This window comes from Apium graveolens, unplaced genomic scaffold, assembly GCF_009905375.1.
Source record: "Apium graveolens cultivar Ventura unplaced genomic scaffold, ASM990537v1 ctg6636, whole genome shotgun sequence".
NCBI classification, from domain to species: Eukaryota; Viridiplantae; Streptophyta; class Magnoliopsida; order Apiales; family Apiaceae; genus Apium; species Apium graveolens.
In genome coordinates, this window is record NW_027419652.1 from 45,457 (window position 1) to 60,724 (window position 15,268).

Here is a 15,268-nt window from a genome sequence, read left to right on the forward strand (position 1 = left end):
ATTATGGATTAGTTTACTTTTCAGATATGGAGCATTATTTGATTTAGGACCAGTTTCTTCTCTTATAAATACTAATGTAATTGTAAAATCATAACATAACGAATTGTGAGAGATCAATACAAAGCTTGTGGAGTAGGAATTTCTGAACCACATAAATCTTTGTCTTATGTGATTTTCGTTTATTTTCTTATTCTTATTTATTCAACTTGGGTTTTGCTTTCGTTGTATAACAATAAATAATTGTAGGCCTGTTTATTGTAGGATGAGATAATTTTGACAATAAGAAAAGTGTGTATCGGAGTAAAGAAAGAGAAAGGAATATTTAATTTTTATAGGGTAAAGAGTGTTAAGTGCATCAAAAGTGAAAATAATTTCTTTTCCATATTTTGAAGAATAAATTTTATTTTCTCTACACTAATAAAACCTAAAAAAATAGGGCCCTTGTAAGTTTGAGCCCAAGCCCTTGGTCACTACTATCCTATGACCAGACTTGCTTATAAATTTTAAAGTTTATTTTTACAGTTTGGTTTTCCTTTCTTCTATTTCATTTTATCATAAATTTTAATGCTTTATTTGATAATTCCTTAATGCATTAACAATATGATGATAAGTTACATGTTGTTTAACATATAAATATTAACAATTTTCCAATATTAAGAACATAACTTCTACTTACATAGAACCAAAATATAAATTCCTTTTAAGCTAATACTTATATTAAATCTAATTAGCGAATATACTCTTAAGATACAATATTGTAAAATCTAAATAGATTGCTAAAGTTAATTAATCTAATACATTCAAAGTAAAAGAGAATGGCTAGAGACGTTCATTTGAATATGATATTCACATAAAAATATATTAATTCCGACCCGATTAGTTCCTTTAACCATAATCGAGTTTAACCTTGATTAGTTAACAGCCGTCAGATATACATAATATCAACCAATCTGATCCGTTGATATAGGATGATATTTATATATATATTTATCACATCATGTATTCATTTTAGGGTTTTACACCCCCTTACCGCCGCTTTCTTGTTCATATATCTTATCAAACCATCTCTTTCTTTGGCTTAATCTCTTGATTTCTTCTGCAAATATTTATAAAATTTAACTAGTTTATACATCCAAGAGGCTGGTTAGATAGTTGTTTATGTGTATTTATGTCAAATCGCGAGATATATAATCACTTCCCTTTTCCATTCAAACAATCAGGTTTGCAAAACTGCTCTCTAGAAGTTTATCATATTTTACGAATACTTTCAATCCCCTCCATATAAGAAATCTCATTTTCCATTCTTTACATTATCCCTCGGTACACATCCGACTATCTCCGTCTTGGTATGTATCTCAAAATTTTACAATCTATTTAAATCGAAATATGTGTTGAAGTATTAATTATGTACAAATGTAAGTATTTCTTCATCAGTTGATTATATCCAACATAACACAACATTATACCAACAAGAATCTAAAAAAATTATGTCACCATGTTATGTTCTTTTTTATTTATACGTGATTTAATATTTTTTACTGGTTTGCGATTTTTTACAGATCTTCAATATTCCGCGACCCCAATATTTTCATGCAAATTGAATTGCATCATGACTTTTCTCAAGTTCAAAGGTAAGCTATATTTAAATTTCTTAATTTGGATGATAAATGTATAGATAAATTTTGATTGCCTCGGTTAGGTGTAATTGAAACCAAATTTCTGAATTTATCTTTTTATCAAACCGAAAAGGATTTAGTTCACATTTATTTTGCTCCTAAATAAAAAATGAATCCATATTCGAACTTAGTCGAAAATCTGAATATTTATTTATACATAAATATTATTTCTTTTGTTCGATTTCTAATTCAATTTCAAATATCCATCAACCGTGTCAAGTGACTTAATGATATCAATTTTGGATATTGGTGTAACGAGATTTGGATCAACCTTACGTGATTACTGAACATGATCCTTACCCCAATTTGATATGAGTTTTCTCCCCAAAATACACATAACATAGTAAATATTCAGTATTCCAGCATGATTTAAAAATCTTTATTGCTCAAGTGACCAATACATATTTACTTATATGTTTATGAATTATTTGCAGTAAACAATGAAGTAAATGCTCCAGAAAAGATGGATGTCTCTGCACCATGGTTTACCTATCGGTAATACTCCTTCATATATATTTTTCATTTATGCCAAAATTTTCAACACTACACTTTAGATGTTTTTATTATGTTGCTCTTATATGTACCCTTACATGTACCCTCGTATATACACGCTACCAATTCCATGCCAATATATTGAACCTGAATTATTACAAATAGAGTTGGCTATAAATGTGTAAATGGTGAACAAACCGGCCTGATAACGACATGGTTTATTAGGAACTCGAACTCGAATATAAGAATGTGTGGGTTAAGCTAACGAGCTCAGGCCGAGCTATTAGCATGTGTGGCTTGAGCTCGGCACGAGATCATTAGACTTGAACTTGGCTAGTTAAATCTAAAAAAATTGACATATATCCCGATTATTAATATTTTAAGTTTAAAATTACACTTAAATATGTAATCCATAAATCATTTGAGAATAATAAATTCAAATTTAAGCTTTTTCAGTTGTGTTGAAAGTGATAATTATAGTGGTTCTAGTGGGCGGGTTTGAACTTTTTTTAGATAATAAATGTTATTTTTCACAAGCTGTTCGTTAAAGACACAAATATGTATTGGCTTATTTTCATTTGATGAAAGATCGTGTATGGCTCTATTATTTTAGAAACTTGAGGTTGATACATATTTTTGCGGTAGCTCATCTTGGCTTGTTAAGAATAATATTAAACTAAGAAACAATTATAAATTAATTAAGAATATGCTTTATTTTCATTTTTATTGACAAGAGATAATTGATCAATGTAATCCTTTATTATGTTTTCTACTCGTGAAAATACTCCAATAGACAAGCCACCGAATTAGATAATTACTTCAGGGAGACAAGAAGATAGTGAACAAGATGACGGTTGGGTGGATCATTATAATGAGAAAAGGAATGATGTTAGTTATATATACACAATTATTCTATATTTTTTGGACAATATTTTCTATATAATTTTGCCCAATATAAAAATTGACCAAAAATTTGCATTAGGACGAATAGAAATGAATTATGACGAAATGTCACTCTTGCATTTCTTGAATGCTGAAAAAAATATTTCTCAAACTTGTTTCTTGACCCTTTACTAAACAATGCGGGAGAATGGAAGATGCCAAGTACGACAAAACAAATTTTAAAAAAATTCATGTTTAAATAAAAGTAAAAAAACAAAATTTAAAACTCCCTTAGTAAACTGAAGTTAGGATTGATTGCTAGATCAAGTTCGTAGAAATAAACAACAAAAAAGAATCTAGGGGTACCTTTAATTGATCTTTATACTAAAAATTAATAAGTGTGATAGTATAAGGAAGACATATATGTGTCAAAGTCGTAATATGTAGCTAGCTATTAGGGAACATTATATGGAAATGCAAACTTCATATTTTCATGTTCTTGTTACCTTCTGCTACTAGTAAAAAATGTTTGTGTCCTCTGATTTCCCTTTCAATCATTGAGGAAAGCATGGGGTTTTCGGACATGATCAATGGTGAGTACGCCATCATGCACACACATACGTACCCATATGACATGTTGTATTGCAAAAATTATTAGTAATAATAAACATTGGTCATATCTCTTAGGAAATATGTTGTTATCATGGTTGGCTTTCCTTCTGAAATTTATTTTATAAATCCCTACTTAGATTTCACATGTGCTCTGTAATTGTCATAACATAATTGTGGTTGCCAAATTTCTTGAACACGTTTTTAACTTAATACACAAAATATCAGATTCAAATATTCCAACACATAATACAAATTACATAAAAGCTGAGACAAAATTGAAAAGTAAAAAATATTGTAACCAACTTGTAGTATTGATTATATATTTTTCATGTGCTGCCTCCGTCCATTAAAGAAAATTAGAAAAAATCATAAATTTATATCAATGTGCCTATAAATTCTGAATTTATAGTCACGTGTTAGACTTTCTTGCGAATATGAAGATAGAAAAATTATTTAGAATGGTTGGTAGTTTATCCAGATTAAAGGATCAACTAAAAAGGTAGTTTATCCAGATTAAAGGATCAACTAAAAAGGTACTGTTATTACTTAACTAACAACGATCTTTTAGTAGGGATCTTACAACACTATATATATTATTAGGATTCTAAATCTCAAATCCTGGATGAGACGGGAGTGTTAAAAAAAATAGTAAGATTTGACGGAATATACATGTGTACGTGACTACATACATATAAATGTAACCCCTCTGTTCTCATTCTTGCATAGCCATCAAGCACTCCATTTCTTTCTTTTTGTTTGCTTCATATTTTAATTCTCTGCTCATATTTTATTTCGGGCACTTGAAGCTTTGCTAAATATAGTTCGGTTCCTGAGGTTTCTTTTTTGTCAGGTATTGTAAAAACACAAAACACAATCACATTTATCTCCTGTACATGCACTTCAGAACAAATCTCTCTCTCTCTCTCTCTCCCGCTCTCTCTCTCCTTCTCTCTCTCTCTCCCTCTCTCCCTCTCTCTCACTCTCCCTTAATAGTACTCTTTATGAAATACATGTGCTTTATGTATGAGCTTCTGCAACTGATCGATCAAATTTGAAATTTAATTAGGATGGTTGATGTTGTTACAGGAACTAATTTCGGAATATTAGTCTGCTACTACCATCAAGCTCATTGATGCCTACCACTTCCAAGTTCACTCTGCAAATTCTTTGTGATTGTTTAACCCTCATGTCTTCAGGTTGCAACTTGTACATATATATGTCAACTTTTTTTCAACAATTTGGTTTTCTTTACATATGTTTAGTTTTATCAAGAATTGTGATGATTGATAATGCCTATGTTGATCACATTCTAGAGTTATTAAACATAGAAAATATTACCAGTTTCCCAATATTAACTATGTAACTTCTACTTATTGAACCAATTCCTTATTGAAAAACTCATTACAATCTACATGTATGTAAGTGTCTTGTTAATTAATGGTTAATATCAATAAGCAAAGCAAACTACCTTGGTAGAGAAAGATGCTATAATTGTTTAGCCCCATATGATATAATCATATATAATGTATTTAAGCAATTCTAGTGTTAAAAGTTTTCTAGTAATTTTTTTTGAACCAATATGACACCATTGATTTTATTCTCATGACAGTTTAAAAAAAAAGTTATGCCAAAATTCATTTATAGACAAAAAAATTACATGAAATATTTCCACCACATCACTACAACAAAATAGGCCAATTACGACGCCCATCATGAAAAATTATAGTTTTAAAATTTCAATGCTAAAATGATTGTAAATTGAACCCTAAATATAAGTTATAAATTATATGTGCTATTATTAACATGATATTAAATAAAATTTAAAACTGTTCAAAAAATATTTTAAAAAAGAGTACTTAAAAGATTGTAGCATGAACTTTGTTTTAATCAAAATCTTATGCCAAATATGTGTTATCATTACACACATAGATTAAGAATCGAGCACTAACAAAATTTGAGCCAATAAATTACTATTTATGATCATATTAAAAATTCCTAAATATAAGACCATTACAATTTAACATTTTACTCCTTTTCTTTTAGCCTTTTCTTTGCTTTCTCTTCTGATGATGCATAGGTGATATGGGTGAACCCGGTGGACCCGGTGGACGGGTTAGAGGATAAAAATGACCGAGCACACTTACCTGGGTTTGTAAAAATTTTAACGGGTCAACATAAAACTATACTTTTACCCAATCCTATTATTTATATATTGGGTTGGATCGGGTTGGTTCAGGTTAGGTCAAACCCCCTTATCATGGTTCGATTCTCAAATAAGAATAGAAAATTAAAATCTAACATTAATACATGACCAATGAAAATTCTAAAATATAATTCGAAAATGAAATTATTTTTCACATGGGAGTATGACTAGAAGACCGGAATAAAAAAAATTGACAATCGAACAAAAAGTTCTTGATGAGTTGTAGAAAGAGTATATAAAAGTTCAAAAGATTATACATCACTCGCTATTTAAAAAAATAAAAAATCATACTACTATTATGATTTAAACAAAGTTCATTTAAAAAAAGACATATCCTTGCAAGTATTTTGAGTATATAATTGGAGTAGCTTCTTTATCTGACATCAAACTGTTTCGAGGATTTTACTATAATAATGTATTTTAACTTTAGTTAAAACTTAGTTTTAAATAATGTATGTAAATTAATTTATAAATTATATATATATATTACTATTATATAAAAGACAAAACATTGAAAGTTTTTTTATGGTACCTGTTTTATAGTACACGATTGTTGTGGAACAAAAACCTGAGTGTGTTAGTATTCAATGCTAGGGTTGGTGAGCTTCGAGGTTTAATGGTCGCTCTTGCGTTCAGGACTATCGATCCTTGCAAGATGCACGCATCTATGTGTTGTAGAGAATCAAGCCAAAAACGTAGTTCTAGGTTGAGGGGTAGAGCCCTTTATATAGAGGTGAGTCCAGTGTTAGACTTTTGTTGGGAGACTTGGTTGATAAGTCTCCAACTTAGATGGTGATTATGAGTCCTATTGAGGAAGGAGCTCTAGAACCTTCTGTGTAGGACTTTGAGTCTGTTTAGACCATATGTCTCTACTCTTTCAGCCGTATTGAGCCTAGTCCTTGAACAATTTATGTTCTTGGACCTTGACGACCTGAGCTGGTGGGCCTTGCCTAAATGGGCTGTCTTGATCTTACTACGAGCTTGGACCAGACATGTCTATACTGGACTTCAGACAAGAAGCCCAAGTGTAATTAATGCGTCATTAAATGTGTCTTTAGGATGTATTTTCTATCCATATCATTAGCCCCCCAACTTCCATGAATACTGCTCGAGTTTTCGTGGAAGTTGTAATGGTCTATTCGTGACTCGGGGTACTTTCGGCCATTCTTGGGTATCGGCCCTTCATGGGTATCGGCCCTTCATTGGTATCGGCCCTTCATGTGTGTCAGCCTTTCATGGGTATCGTAGTTTTATTGTAAAGTGTGGAGCAACCTACATATTTACAACGACTTATTAGTGCAAGTACACACACTTAAGGCCTTTGCACAGGCTATTTGGATAGTGTTTAACACTAAACGGCCCTATCCGGGGCTAAAAACCGAGCGTTTATCACCCCTTAACCTTCGACAAGGTTAATTATAAGGTGAAAGCTGCTAACTGTCCCTAATCTGGGCTAATCGGCCCTAATATGGGCTAATTTCCATGCACAAGTCGCTAATTAGGCTTAAAAGAGCCTAATTTTAAGCTAGAATGCACTAATTGGCCTTAATAGAGGCTAATCGGCCCTAATCGGGGCTAATTAAGACTAATCAGTATGTATAAGACACTAATTATCCCTAATTCATACTAATTATAAGAGTGACTGGGTTAAACGACCATAATCTGGGCTAATTTCATCACAAAAATCACTAATTCCCCATAATTTGGGTTAATTACGCCTAATATACACTAATTAGCCCTAATCTAGGCTTAATTTCACTAAACGACCCTAATCTAGCCTTAATCTTAAAACCTTAAAATTTAAAAAAATTTCAAAACTTTTCTGATTTTTTTTTCATTTTTTTCGAAATTTTTCAAAAGGGGTTACCGGGGTTGTGCAGAACCACTTGTAGCAGGACTCTACAGGAGGCTCTGCTCGGCCTCATGCCCTCAAATGTGGGCTACTCGGCCACTTTGACGAGAACCTCCTGGTCGGCCTTTTGGTGGTTGCCCAGGGGTTCCTGCCCCTAACTTTTTTTTGAACTTCTCACTAAGAGTTCACGGTTTCTACATACCTTTTCATGCCTTTGCTTCTGATGGTTGCCCATGGAATTAACTTCATGGTTGCCTTTAAGTTCCGCAGGGCTCTGTTACGACTGTTTCGGTGAACGTTCTGTACTCATCCTAACGGACGTTATGTACTCGTTCTTGCTGAATGTTCTGTGTTCTATTGAACTTGTATATATAAAAAGTCTTATACTCCATCGAATTTGTCCAAAACTCCTTCGTAGGATGTTCAATACTCCAACAAGCTCGTTTTCGTGGACGTTCCAATCTTCACAAAACTTGGTTTTGCTGAGAGTTATGGTTTTCGAGAAATTTCCTAAGGACCTCTCAAGAGGGTCTCCGGAACAACTTTTGAAGGCCTCATGGTTCTCCTACAGGAGTTTCTGGTCGGCCAAAAGGCCTCAACTTGAGGGCTGGTCGGCTGGTAGTGCCCCGGGGGAAAGTTGTGGCCGTCATGGATCTCCTACAAAGGCTTCTAGTCGGCCATACGCCCCCTATTTTTGTGCTAGTCGGCCAGGAGTACTCTGCACATAAGTTGGGGTCGTCACGGCTCTCCTACAGAGGCTTCTAGTCAGCCATATGCCCCCCATTTGTGGGCTGGTCGGCCGGGAGTGCCCCGCACATAAGTTGTGGCCATCACGGCTCTCCTACAGAGGCTTCTGGTCGGCCATATTCCCCCCATTTGTGGGCTGGTCGGCCGAGAGTGCCCCACACGTAAGTTGTGCCCATCATGGCTCTGATACGGAGGCTCCTGGTTGGCCAAAATGCCTCAATTTATTGGTTGTTCGGCCAGAGCTTCCCCGCATGCAAATGATGGCCGTCACGGCTCTGATACGGAGGCTCCTGGTAGGCTAAAAGGCCTCAGTTTGTTGGCTGGTTGGCCGGAGCTTCCCTGTATGCAAATTATGGCCATTATGGCTTTGATATGGAGGAGAACGTTTTGTTCTCGTACTCGTGAGTTCAGCTGAAGAGATAATCTTGTCTTAATTTTCACTAATTTTTCTAATCATGGTGATTAACATAATTGTTCTTTAGTTAAGACTAATGACTTGTATTTGGTTTCAGCCAGGCTTTTTTTGGAAGACTGATACGATAAGCGATGCCATGCATCGCTTTTCTCGTTTATTATGTCATCCTTTCTTGCCTTTCTATCGCTCTTCTTCATCATTTCCGGTGTTATTTTAGGGAGGTACCTGCTAGCGCGAATCAGGCAGACTTACGACCTGATGTAGCAGGTGACCTTTTTTCTATAAAAGAAGATGATAAGTGCTCATTTTTATTCACACCTTCATTCCTTACCTTCTCAAATTCTCAAACTCTCTCAAGCTTGTATCTTTCTCCAAGCTCTTCAAGAATGTGTGGCGGACAAGGTCCTAGCAAGTCCTCTTTTTCTCAAAAGGAAGCTCTACACAAGAGGGCCACTCTCCGCTCCCTCCAAGGTATAGCTCATATTTCCCCCTTCTCAATTGACCGTTGTTAAAACAGTCTGAAGAGTATGTTAGATGAGAGGGCAGACGAGTACCCTAGTACCGTCCATTTCGACGCGTTTCATCACAGAAGTATGCTCCGTGAGAAGGATGTCGAGGAGATTAAGTCGATTTACTCCTGGCCCGACTGCTTAAGGTTTCGTAAAGCTAAGCCAAGTGAGAGGGCTTGTAACCTTTGCCACCAAAGGCTATTTCTATTCAAGGCGGCCCTTAAGTCCGGGCTAAGGTTTCCCCTGTACCCTTTCATTCTGAGACTTCTAGCTAAACTCAAGATTCATCCATGCCAGCTCTACCTAATGAGTGGTCTTTTATAATTAGTTTCATAGTGTGATGTCTTGATTTAGGCATCCCCTTAAGTGTGACGATGTTCCGTATTATCTTCATGATGAAGCCTTCTCCTTTGAATCAGCCTGTCTGGGTTGTGATACAACATAGAGCCCACATTCCTCATATGTTGAACACCAGTTTTCTCAATGACTTGAACCACAAAGGAAACAAAAAGTTTGTGGTCGTTGGGCGGAAGGATGGAGACTGGGGGGCATACTTCAGACGTGACTTTAGCAGCCCAGTTGATAGTTCTCACTTAATTCTCAACCTTTCTGATGCCGAGCTTCTAGCCAGAGATCTACTCACTAAAGATGATGGGGTAACCCCTTATTGGGAGTTCATAACAGAAGTCAAGCTTGTGGAGCTGGCCTTAGTTCCCTCTCTATTGAGGTTATTTATCTTTGTTTTTCCTTAACTTTGTGCAAGTTTGTTTTAATATCTGCTTTCTTTTCTTCTTATTTCAGCTGTAGAGGCTCTCGATGCCAAAGCCAAGCCGAGCGATGCTGTTACGGGCAAGATGGCCAGAGATGCAAAAAAAAAGGCCAACCATATTCCTAAGGTTCCAGCATTCCTTGAGGCGTTGGGATCTGGTCAGAAGAGAACCAAAGATTTTGACGGGAGTGCCAGGACCCCTTTTGAGCCGGGATGGGGTATCTCTTCCAGCGACTCCGTATTCGGCATCCCGGGCCTTGCCCTTGAGTGGTCGAGGAACTGAATCACTCCTCCTGACCTCCTATTCATCTCTTCTGGTGAGAAGCTTCTTGAGGCCGAGATGCTGGGGGCTCACGCCCTCTATCAGGTAAATTTTTATTTAAGTTTTCCTTTTTTTAGAACTTGGAAAGTATTATAGGAATCACTCCTTGAGGGCTCGGCCCTTCATACTTAACCTTTTTATAACTATACTCATACTTTCTTTGTCAGGCCAATGCCTACTTCGTTGCGTCCTCTACTCAGGCTGTCAAGATGAGAGGCGACTATGCTGCACTGCAGACTTCCATGAACAAAATAACTGTCTCCGTGGGGGAGTGGGAATCCAAGGCTCATGAAGTGGAGGGAAAGCTCGCCGTTATGGAGAGGAAATATGCTAGCTCGGAGGAGAAGAGGAAGAAGGAATGGAAAGACCTCAAGGGAGCTTATCACAGATCCTCTAGGTTCACCAAAATGATGGACGAACATGATGATGAGATGCGTCTTGTTAACATGGCCATGGGTTGGAATATGGGAATCAAAGACGCTCAAGGCGTATGGACGGATGTGGTTGATCCAAGCCTTCTATCTTGCCCCTGGAAACTACCTACCATGGATCTATCCGTACAAGCTTCTGGATCTGTGCCCTCGACTCCTCGTATGAGGTCTCAATCGAGTTCTAGTCACGGGGGTTCCGGTTCCGGTTCTAAGGGTAAGGCCCCCTCGGGTAGCCCTAACTCAGAGCAGCCCTTCATGGGAAGATTGCGGAGCCGATTCCAGGGAGGAGTGGTTCTTCTTCTGAGGAAGGCTCGGATGTCGAGGGGGAGGATTCTTCTGATGAGTGAATAACGTGGCCTTGCATGGCCTTGATTGCTATACGTGGCTTTTATTTTCAGAACTCATTGATTTAAACCTTATTGGTCTATAACTTATTGGTCCTTCGGGACTCTAACTTATGATCCTTTGGGATCTTTTATCTATGCACTTCGTTTAATTTCATTTCATACTTATCTTTTATATTCGGCATTTGGTCCTTCAGGATTTGCATTCTTTATATGCTCGTACTTAAATAAATTGGTAGATAAGATGATAGAAATAAACTTGCATAGATAATATCTCTAAGAAATGGGTTCAACCCTTACATAAGATGGTTTCGTCGACCTTATTTATAAACTTAATACTAAGTACTAGGAACCTGTAGTGAATGTCCTAAACATAATAAACCTTCAGGTTTGAAGCATGCCAAGTGCGAGGCAGTTCATCACCATTCATGGTCTCTAACTTGTATGATCCTCGTCCCAGTGTCTTCCTGACCTTATAAGGTCCTTCCCAGTTGGGGGCTAGCTTTCCTCCCTACCCTACTCCAGATGCCTCAATCTTCCTCAAAACCATATCTTCCTGTTGAAAGAACCTTTCTTAAACCCGTCTATTGTAATAAAGGGAGGCTCTTCGTTGATGCTCTGCATTGTAGGCATTGGCCTCATCCATGACCTCGTTAATTATTTATATACCGTAGTCGTAGTAGCACTGACAATCATACATATATATTTTTACTCAACAGAACATCAGTCATGGATGTGACATAAAAATAATTCATATATCGCAAAGACTAACTACTGATATTCAGAAGTTTTTTCCAAGAATATGAAGATAAATTTGTTATAATATCATCATTCAAATTATTTTGATGTTTCTTTCAATTATGATTATAATATTTATTTTTATTGTAACTTAATAACATTGTATATTATTTTTATAAAATTAAATATTTTCAATTTGATGAATTTTTTTAAATATTAGTTGAACTTGTTAATCCTTCAAAATATCGACTAATATTATTTTTTTTAGTTAGATAGCATAACATGGATTAAATCAAATAGTAGAATACATTATAGTGTTAACCTTTTTCAAATAATTGAAAATAGTTGTACAATATTTTCCAACACTAAATATTTTTTTTGAAATTTATTATTGCTAATTTTAAATATTTTTTTTTCAAAATATTGATTTCTATAATTTTTCAAGTTTCTTATTTATATATATATGAGTTAAGTTCTATTGAGTCTTTGTTTTTGGTTGAGTATGGGAGTCCATATATGTTCTGCAAGTAAAATAGTACAATTTTTTTTGTAAAATGTATTATAATGTGAATCATGTTCTACAAATATCACTATTTTAATAAATATCTTGCAAATCTTATACATTTGACAGGTTGAACATTGTAGAACATATGATTTTATAAAATATGATCAGTTTGAAGAACATACATATTCACGTTGTAAAAAAAGTAAATATTCAAGTTGCTGAACATTAATGATGTAACACACGTTTACGTTATGTAGTTTATTATTTTAGTTTTTAAATTATTGGAAACATAAAACATGAACCATTAGATTGGATTGTAATATAAAGTTAGGATTTTGGACTCGAGAACTCCAAAAAAGGGACTTTATGTATATGATTATTTATAATAACCATATCAAATTGAATAATATAAATTTAAATATTGGGTCAAGTTCCAGATGTAAATATTATAAAACCAGCCAGTTAGTAATTATGATACATAATATCAATTGACTTGATCGTATAAAGACCTCAAAAATATTAATTTTATTAATATAAGATATTATAAAATTTACCCTTATTGGTAAGATATTCTCGTCGAACTCGTAATTTAAATTTATTAAACATAGATAGTGATGATGTATTTTCGGCTCTATCATATAGTCAAATTTCGAGTATTTTTTCAAAATGGGTAAAATTCTGATTTTGAAGTTAGTAATTTTGATACATATTATCAATTAAATTGCTTTTATAAAAATCTCAAAGATATTAATTTTTACCAACATAAGATATCACAAAAATTTTCTTTGTTGGTAAGATAGTCTAGTCGAACTCGTAATTTAAATTAAACCCAGCTAGTGACGTGATATTTACAGGCACGTCATTTAGTCAAATTTCGAGTATTTTTTAAAAAATTGGTCAAGTTCTAATTTTGAATTCGAAATAAATCGAAATACGCTAATTATAACTTAACTAAATATGTAGTACACATATATAATATTTATATAAGTGTATCTCTTTCTAACATATAAAAAAATTTAATTATATGTACAATTTATTTTTATTAAAAATATATTTAAAAAATGTATAAGACATAATTTTCAAATTAAAAATTGTATAATAAATAAGGGAATGATCCGTTTATATACTATGCTTAATTTTATATCTCAAATTCAATTGTTCAAAACTAATTCCACAAATATTTTAGTAATCATGTTTAAAGTTAAATAAATTGTCGCTATTTACGACACTGACATATTATGTATATGATAAAAAACTTAACTAATAGTGTGGTGTGGTGTTAAGTTGATATGGTTGTGAATGTAAAGACTCGGGTTCAATTCTTCCCAACAACCTTTAAATTTGGTTGGTAGTCGGTCTGGTCACCGTAATTATAATAATATTTTAAATAAAATACTCTCATAAATAGATAAATATTCATAACAAAGTTATAACATGTCTAATGATTTTGGTTAATACAAAATAATATATTAAATTCACCCGGCCGGGCTAAACAAAATTATAGTATTGATCCAAAAAACTACATTTAGTTAGTTGAATTTGAATAAGCGGGCTAAAATAAAATAATAAATATTATTGATCCCGCTAAAAACATTATAGTATTGGATCAGACTATAACAAAATATACATTTGAAAGGAAATTCGTAGGGTCGATATAATATCATCAAATTAAAGCAAAATAATCCATAATATTCGTTCGGTCTAAAATAAAATAATAATCATCCCGAGCTAGAGTAAAATTAAATAAAACAGTAAGTGTAATTAACTGGATTTGGTTGATATAACGGGTCTTAAGCTAATATAATTTTTTGTCATTAACACATAAAATTTTATCATTGATTCGGGTTTAAACATATTAAGCTAACATAAATGTGAATATAGTTGGTTGAATTTGGTCGACTAATGACAATTCGTATACTACTGATCTCATATAAAATTTATCTTTTAATTAAATATAATATTTTTTCATAAAAACACCTATAAATATCAATAAAAATATAAATTTCAATCATTACATTATTTTTTAAAACTATAGTATCACTAACTTATACAGCTATGTGTATGTTAAAAAGTATAATGAAATCATATTATTAAAATTTTAAATAAATAAGTTTCGTAACTTAAATTTTTTACTTCAAATTGAATTCAAAAAAATTATATAATATTAAAAATAATCCGTATATCGCACGGGTTTTAGGCCGGTATTAAGAATTCGTAAAAATCCAAATTAAAAAATAAAATTCTAAAATCCAAATTGAACAAATCTGAAATTTCAAAATCTAAAAAGTAATTGAAAATCCTGATTTATATTGCTCAATATATTCTGGTTGAATAATGTTTTAAAATAAATTCTTAATAATGTTTGAATAAATAAATTGATTGTTGTTTTTTCAAAGTAAATTATTACATGATGGTTTCGTTTGCTTGGGTAATTACAAATTTATATTTGATTGTTACAGCATAGGAAAAAGAAATTGTTGGAATTGGGACACTGTCAAGGGAGATGACGGTTGTTAGCAAGAGTGTACTTGTGCATAATTGGGGTTTGTTACGATTACTTTAAGATACAGGAAGAATATTATGATTAGGAGTTTATTTTTGTACTGATCAAGGTTCTATTAAGTCCTAGCTATCCTAATGGAGGTTATGCTTTAGTTTAAAGAAGTACAGTTTGGAAGTTATACTTTAGTTTAAAGAAGTATCCCTGACGCACAAACAGTTTGGGGTTTGAAGGCACTATACGGACCGTAGATAAAAGGCATTAGAGTCTA

General features: G+C 33.5%; 1 long non-coding RNA gene across 1 annotated transcript; it reads left to right on the top strand.

The window, feature by feature from the left end:
- The first annotated feature begins 1,534 nt into the window (after positions 1-1,534).
- Positions 1,535-3,644, top strand: LOC141703435 (uncharacterized). Its single transcript, XR_012567533.1, has 3 exons — positions 1,535-1,631; positions 2,111-2,171; positions 3,613-3,644. It is a non-coding gene; the product is annotated as an uncharacterized LOC141703435 (long non-coding RNA).
- The last annotated feature ends 11,624 nt before the right edge of the window (positions 3,645-15,268 follow it).